Source organism: Alosa alosa, chromosome 24 (assembly GCF_017589495.1).
Source record: "Alosa alosa isolate M-15738 ecotype Scorff River chromosome 24, AALO_Geno_1.1, whole genome shotgun sequence".
Classification (NCBI taxonomy): Eukaryota; Metazoa; Chordata; class Actinopteri; order Clupeiformes; family Clupeidae; genus Alosa; species Alosa alosa.
The window spans coordinates 17,000,179-17,009,081 of NC_063212.1; positions in this window are offsets into that span (position 1 = coordinate 17,000,179).

Here is an 8,903-nt window from a genome sequence, read left to right on the forward strand (position 1 = left end):
AAAATCATATGGAGGGCTACTCATTTGAAACAAACAGACCCTCACCCCTTTTTTGCAAGGGTAGTCCTCCTAAATAATAGGCCTATGTGATTTTTACTTTTAAATTATCAATATTGTGTAGGCCTATAAGTCTTTATATATTAAGCACCTGAATTTTCATCTGATTCTTCCAAACTTTAATATCAATATGCAACACTACCAACATTTTTGTTTAGTTTGTTCATTCCAAAGTTTGCATGGGGAATTTAATCTTAATTTTATAACAAAAAAAAACAATATTTTTGTGCAATTATTAATTTGGGTTACAATTTGTACCCAATTTATACCCACCCACCATTATGAATTCAGGGGTTGTTTAAGTTCTGATTTTAGTGGACAATTCGGTTTTAGCATTTTAATAGTAATCACCCACATGCCACAAAATTATCAGCGGTATTATACGGCAGTAGCCTAAGGAGGAAAAAAGGCCTGTGAGCTAAAGCAATTGTTTTTCAGTCCTTGAACAATCATACAATAACCGTATTTGACAAACATAGAATGGCCACAGAACTTTTGCAAAGATATGCTTCCATTGGCTACACCAGACGAGCAAGTTTCCCCCCCTTTACTGTCTATCAGGCCCGGACTGGTAATCTGTACAACTTGGCAAATGCCCGGTGGGCCTGTCCACATGTGGGCCGTAAGTTATTTAGCCTATTTGCGGCCCGTCATGTAGACCTAGGCTTACCCTATAAATGCAGTTGCATCCATTTGGATTGGGGGGTGACAGGTCAATCATTTTGGCCTCTTCATGACAGGTTCAGTGTGTTACGATCGCGCCCCCCTGCCCCACCCCTCAAGTGGATTTGTCCAAGCAGCCGGTTGGTTTGTGGGGAAATATAGCCTACGAGTCCATGCATGGTAGCCTAGGCTATATAAGTGCCCTCCGCTGGCTGGTGTTCACATCATCGCAGTTTAACCGTAAACAGCAATCAGAGGTGTCTAATTTTATTCCATAAATATATTGTTTTTATAGACGTAAGTTGCACGCGCTACGAAGAGCTTCCATTTACTGCACCATGTAGGCTACTGTAGTGCGGTTTGTCTGTCAACATAAAAACTCCGGGTACCTACAATCGCACAACTTGGTGGAAAAGTGTAGCACAGGTTAAAGAAAACCTATTCATGTTTGGACTCAAAAGGAACTTATTTCCCATATAGTATTTCCCATATAGTAGCCTTTTAGCTCACAACGACAGAGAAAGTGGAACTTGGAAAGTGGAAGTCTCTCCACCGAGTGGTGTAGTAGCTGCACTGTGTAGCCTATCTTGACATGTCTTTAAGTTTTGGGTTACAATATACAGGTAGTGGGCTCTCTGTTGATTTTAATGAGTAGGCCTAAGCCTAAAGTTACAGCATTTCTATCACAATTGACCAGACTTTGACCTTTTGTCTTCTTTTAACAAAATTCTGGCTATGATTGTTCCTTGTATTGCATCATGAGCCATCACTGCACCTATTGCATTCTACTGTTGTTAGCCTTAAGCCTAGCTCAGTCATTATGTTGTACCACATCACCCTCCATTAGAAGTGCAATGAGCTGCATTGAGCATAATAAACTGCATTTAGAATTCCAAATCCATATTTCTAGATATTTTGGTAAAAGTAACTTAAAAGTAATACAATAGTAGTGTAATGCCTTACAATTCAGAGACAGTAATATTATAATGTAATGAATTACTTTGAAATGACAGTAATAAGTAATACATAATATATTACGATTTTGAAGTAACTTGCCCAACACTGATTAAACCACATGTCACTGCTTGACTAAAGGAAAAATATAGGCTACTGAACATGCATGGAGATCGTCATAGTTGACAGAAATTACGATACTGATTATATAATAACCTATAGGTCCAAATCTAAATGTTTGGGTTCAGTTTATGAAGTGTTGCTACAGCATGATACTGTGTGTTTGTTATTTATGGGGGGGGGGAATCAGGGGGGGATTTTGGTATCGGTGGGCTTGTGTGTGTGTGTGTGTGGGGGGGGTCGTCGGTCCAGTAGTGGGCCGGTCCAGGAGAAAATTGCCAGGGCCGAATTTTGTTCCCAGTCCGACCCTGCTGTCTATGCGTGCGAGCAGCGTGTATGCGCTCCACTTCCGTTGTTGTTTAAAGATTGAATGGGAAACGGATTTGGAGCCAAAGGCTAAAATTTAACGCAGCTACAATTTGTATCACCACTATCAATTTAATGTTACAGATGTATGGCTACATACATTCTTAAAATGGTTCTGGTCTGGACTTAAATATCTATTGAAAACTTCAATATGGAGCCTGTTTTTAGAGTTTTTAGTCAAAACTCGTTAGCGTGGAAGTGAGAAGGGCATATTATTTCGCCGCTACAAAACGCTATTTTTATACCTCTTCTACAGTTCCAAACAACATTACACTTACGTGGTAGTGAGTAGAGGGTCCCTAAAGCCAAACCGAAGTATCCCGAGGTCTTTATGTGGTCGGATAGAGAGTCCAGAATGAATTTCATCAATCCAGTACCTTTCCGGAAATGTTGCCATCTTTGCTGCCATCTTTAGGGAAAGTCCGTGAGGAGTCGATTGCCAAGTGTGTTTGAAATTATTAATTTCGTAAAAAAAAAAAAAAAAAAAAAAAACATAGTCCAGTCCATACAACTTCATTTCAATTTCAAAAGAAATACTGGACTATGTTTTTTTTTTTTTTTTTAAACCACGACGAAATTATTCATAATTACGAGATAATTATCTTGTAATTACGAGATAACTATATCATAATTACAAGATAATTATCTCATAATTACGAGATAATCATCTCGTAATTATGAGATAAGGATAAGATCCGTGCTGATGATCTAAACAGCCTTTCAAAGCAAGCACATATTTCCTACTGATTTCCTGCTTTGAATGACTTTGGGTAACACTCCATAATAAGGTGCCATAATAAATAGCAAACTAGTAATTACCTAACCCTTTGTTAATATTTGTTAATTGTTACTAAAATATCTATTTGGCACAAGTTAATAGTTTTTTCACCATTAATTAAATATTAGTTGTTTGCATAAAATGTATGTTAATGTTTTAACAAATCTATTAACTAATATTGTATTAATATATGTTAATAGTTAACTAAATATATTTTTTGGCACTAATTAACAGTTATTTCTTACATCATTTAAATGTTAAATGTTTATTTACAAATGATATGCTAATATAAAAGTTAATGACATTTTGGTTTTCACCAATTTGGTGAAATTCAGGGGAGGGGGGTGTAAAAATGTAGTTTAGTGTTTCTATGTGATTTTCACCGTAATTAAGCAGCTTTATTGAGATTGGTGTTTTGGAGCCCCCTTTGGAGAAACGCTATACTGCAGCTCTGCTGCGTTTTGTCCTTGTATTGTTTCCATAGCCGATCAGAAGCGGTATGCCAGAGAATGTCTAATAGAGTGTGCCAGTGACGCCACTTCCACTTGCCTCCATGGGACCTATCTTTCAAAAAAAAATTGAACGCCAGTCTATGGCGAAAAATCAATTATTTTCTGGTCCCGGTTGACTTGTGCCTTGAATTACCCATATGATGTTTGTCAATTTTAAAGACAATTTTTCATGTAAAGACATTTGCAGTTTGTTTCGTAACTATTGAATTACAACATTGTGAAAAATCGTAATTCCAACGACTTCAAACCCATCAGTCGCGCTAGTGACGTTAGCTCATTCACAGCCACACTAGACTGTACAAGCATACCAGCAACAGGTCTTAATTGGGCTTTCCTTGCCGATGAAAATACCATGAATCAGAGGATTAAACACATCAGGTAAGTTGTATTCGTCCATAGACTGTACATTAGATACTGTTAAGTGACATAGCAGGCAGCAAGATGCAACCGTTAACTAGCATAACAGCTAGCTTCTAATCTTATAGTTTCATTACGTTGGTGACATACATCGTTCGAGACAAGAGATGTAGTCCACTGAGTGGATTCGTACAAAACCAACATAACTTTTGAAGTCTATCGAACAACAGTACTTTCTTGACGTGAAAAATTATCTTTTAAATTCACACACATCATATGTGAAATTCGTGGCACAATTCAAACTGAACCAAAAAATAATTGTTATCTCTCCATTAACTCCGGTTCATATTTTTTTGAAAGATAGGTCCCTTGTAGCGGAAGTAAAACGGAAGTCACTGGGACACTATAAGGGGAGAACTGCCACTCTCGGAAAACATCTGGTTTCTGAACTGGTTGCAGTTCCTTCTGTGGTTCCACATGAGGGCGCTCGTCCACGAGTGCAGAATGCATGGAGGTCTATGGAGCTGTACCCCTCAAAATCCACTTTTCTCGGGATATATTTTTTTTTCAAGTAATTTGAGTATTGTATTCGAAAGGGGAGGCAAAGAAAATACACTTGGTTGGTTATTATATTTTTTAAAGTCACTTAATTGTTCTAAAAAGACTTTCAAATGTGTCAATGACGTCATTCATTAGCACAATGCTAGCGTGTTATGTGCAACAACGACCCAACCTGTAAGAAATCAAAAGGACATAAGTACTCGTTCATTCAACTTTTGACCTATAACCCATGTTGAAGTTACACAAACTACAATCAAACTACAATCGGAGATTTGTCAACGACAATCAGGTGAAAGAGACAAATTTAGCCGTCTAGTTCCATTGACTCCCATTCATTCACTCATGGGTATGCTCAGTGTTGCCAACTTAGCGACTTTGTCGCCATATTTAGCGAGATTTCAGACCCCCCAAGCGACTTTTTTTTTGTAAAAAGCGACTAGCGACAAATCTAGCTACTTTTTCTGGCGTTCTTGGAGACTTTTTGAGACTCTGATGTGATGGCATGTAACGTCCCTTTTTACTCTTATGAGTGAGCAGTGAGTTCGGCTGTGCTGTGTAAGAGTCTCATGCCTGTTTCGTTTGTAAATTAGCCTACATCGAGTTCGCCCAAAGCGTTGCCCCATGATTATAAAAGTAATGACTGGCCTATGTAGTATCAGCCCATGTTATCCATAAGTAGATGTTCTATAGATCTAACAGCTCAGACAACGTTATTGGAAGGTGCAGCAACCGGGTGAGATTACAACCAGAATCAACGAGACGAGAGCAATGACATGATGACAGGGAAACAGGGACACGCTTTCCAGCACCGTTCAACAAAGGAAAGTAGGCTGCAACTTCATTCACAAGCAGATAGTTCAAAATCGAGCATACAAGTTAGACAAACCTAAAGCATTCTTTTAGGCTTTGTCGCCTCAATGTTGTCAATGCAGGACAGACTGTCGGCTGAGGGGAAAAAAAATATGTTGGTCTGTCTGAGTGACATTAACTAAATAAATCCAAAATATAGCCATTGTTGTAAGGTTAAATTGTGTGTAGCCGATGGTGAAGTTATAATCAGACTTCAAGCTGTGCAAAGCAAATGCAGCAGTTGGGAATAGGTTGGAAATTACTGATTTTCAGCCACTTAATGCTCATTCTGGTGTAGCCTATACTAAGATGTACAGAAGTGTAAAGTGTATGAATTGCCCTAATATACAAGTATGTTAAATTAAATATTTAAATTAGGCTCTTAAAGTTGCCTATTTCAGTAGGCCTAGGAGAAAAGCAAACAAGTGTAAAGGGGGATTAAAGGTCTCATCTCATCGTTTTTTCATTAATTTTGCGGTGGTCTGTAGTATTGATGAATGCCCTGTGAGCCGGTTTTGGTGAAAAAAATGCTGTGCTGCGTCTGTTTCATGCTGTTCTAGTTTGGTGGGGAAGGTGGGCGGGGAGGAACGACTGGATTTCGCCTCTAGTCATGAATATTAATGACATGCTAATGAATTCACCTCTGATTGGCTAACAGTACTGTGACGCTCCCTCCAGTGTGTCCGCATCCGATTCTGCCTGTGCTATGCTCCATGTTCAACTGTTAGATTCTCTGGTTGTTGCGTTGTGTTTTAGTTCTAATGTTTGTATTGAAGATGGTCAATAAAGCTTGACGGCGGGGTCAGGATCGGCGATTAGATGATGATTTATCTCTCAAACAGTAAAACTGTGCAGAGTCTAACAGTTGTGGTTGTTATTAGAAGCGGCTGCTGAGCCTTCCAACAGAAGATGCTCATCGGGTCGCTTCCTCGATCCGTCTCCGAGTCAAAACCTAAGACAAAGCCTGTTATACTAAAACATACAAACGTCAATCATGCCAACATGGCAACATGGCAGGTGACAACCAGTGTCCAAAACCCGGCCCTGGCCAGATGGAGATACTAGCCCGAATAGGCAGACATGCTGTCTCCCTCGGCCCATGTTATCACTGATGTTCCTCGTCGGATGTTCCTAAACATCGGCCTGTATGACCTTCCTGCTGGTACACAGGCCTAAGGCACAGTTATGTACAATAATATGAACCTCTCCCTGTTGTATACTACACACAGAAGTAACATATGAACACATCAGAATACAGTAAGAATACCCCAGAATTCTACAGTCCCCCCTCTTGATCAATCAAAAAACACAGATTTTTTATAGATCAAACAATCGTAAACAGAGTCTGATGTGTCCTAACAAAAAATAGAAAAATAATCAAACCAAGAAAACTTAAAAACTGATTATCTTGCTGATGATTATCTCACATTCTAAGAGTCAAAAGAAAAGGAAAACAAAGTCTTTTGGAAGTTCAGGAAACCGGCCGGCAACTGTTCAGTTCAAAGGCAAAGTCTCTGTCCCAGATGTTCTCTGTGGCTCCCGACCTCATAGGCACAAGTGGAGTGAAAAAAAAGAGCAGTATCAGTTGAAGGATAGTCATGAAAACAACCCTGGTCCCCCAGTGAGTCCCCGGTTAACCCGTTGCTGCGTGTTCAGCTCCCTTACGGGTGTCCCCAGAAACCCACCTCTAGAACCAGGACTACAGGATTACTTCCCCCTCTTGATCTAGCTTAACTGTAATCATTCTCAAAAATCGGCAATTGTAATTGTATCCTCAGATTAAACATTTCATATATCAGTAATCACACATATTTAATCATCAAAATCAATTATAAGACTTATCCAAGTCTATCATTTTTTCATAACATGAGTTTGTGTCAAGAAGAGTCCACTATCACAACACTCTGAGCATGTTCGGATTCTCAAAGGAAGATTCTACGCTCGGATCCCTAACCTTTCATTTCTCCTGACGTCATAAATTCCCTGTCAAAATGAAAGTCTCCCATGAATCTTCCCCCCTCTAGTTCACACCTCACCCCTAAAAGAAGATCGGCGGAAATTCAGATAGAATTCGTACCCTAATCAAGCGCGTCATGTTTCAGGCGGTTCTATTAGTTTGCAATGGCTTGCATGTATCCACTTTTCTCTCACCCTGGACCTTCACTGCGCATCGGGGAATGATGTCTTTCACGAGGACTTTGGCAGTGTGTAGTGCAGTTCCAGATCGTGCAGGGAATGCCTCAATCCACCTGGAGAACAGTCTGCGGTCGGGTCACGATAACCAATTGTTGTCGTCTTTCTTCTCCTTTTGCAACAACCACACAGTTCACTCAGCAAAATAATGACTGTAGCAACTCCTCCTGTTTTCTCATTGGCACACGCACAGCATTTATCTCATAAAACTCACACAGCTTAACATGTAATGGCAGTACAGAAAAAGAAAAGATTTAATCCCCCAAGCTTGTCCGTAGTTAATCGATTACTTATTTTAATTCGTTCACAAATCTATCCAATTACCCAAAATATGTGTACACTTTGACCTTTTACTTTTTTCCAGAAAACTTGTTATATCAAATGACATCTAGAGCTCATCAATCATTGATATAGGTTACTTGTCAAACGTTACTTGTCAAAACACTTAACAGTGTTGGGCAAGTTACTTCAAAATCTAAATGTATTATGCATTACTAATTACTGTCATTTCAAAGTAATTTGTTACATTATAATATTACTGTCTCTGAATTGTAAGGCATTCCACTACTATTGCATTACTTTTAAGTTACTTTCACCAAAATATCTGGAAATATGGATTTGCCATTCGAAATGCAGTTTATTACGCTCAATCATAGTCAGAATTTTGTTAAAAACCGACAAAAGGTCAAAGTCTGGTAAATTGTGATATAAATACTGTAACTCTAAGGCCTAGGTCTGCTCATTAAAATCAATAGAGAGTCTACTTTATTGTAAATCAAAGCTTAAAGAAACTGTATGTAAGATTGTGGCCAAAACTGATACTGCAATCACTTTCAAACTACTGTAGAGGGATGTATCCCCTTCCCCTCTGACTGGCAGAGCTGGCAACACGGATGCCGAAACACTACTGACTTTGTGATTAGTAGATAGGTGGAGGTTGGCGCATCAGGCCAAAACACAACATGACAACATCAATATCAGTTGAGGGCTGCAACTCCACTTTTTAAATGACAATATCTTGGCCAGACAACTGTTATATAAGTGATATAAGTATTTGAAATAACATGATTTCTTAATGTCTAGTGACATATCAGGGCCATTTATGATTAATTGAAATACATTTTTTACATACGGTTCCTTTAATAAAGACATGTCAAGATGGTGGCTTACTGACCATTTTGGTGCCCTAAGTGAGTGGTTTTGAGTGAGTGACATTTAAATGATAACTCAAAAACCTAAAGTAAAATAAAAGGTATATTATTTACAGACCATTACTGTGTGTTTTTAAACATTCATGCTGTTTTCTTAAAAATGGTGCACTGTCACTTTAAGAGCATTATCTTTACGTTCTCATAATGCCTTTTTGCCAGCTCTTGTTTACAAGCCTTGTTTGTTGAGTTACATTGATAGCACAATATTAACAATAATATGCACAATGTTAAGTTGTTTTAAGCAGCCTTCATTGCTTTGGAAAGTATGCAATAACATGTTGC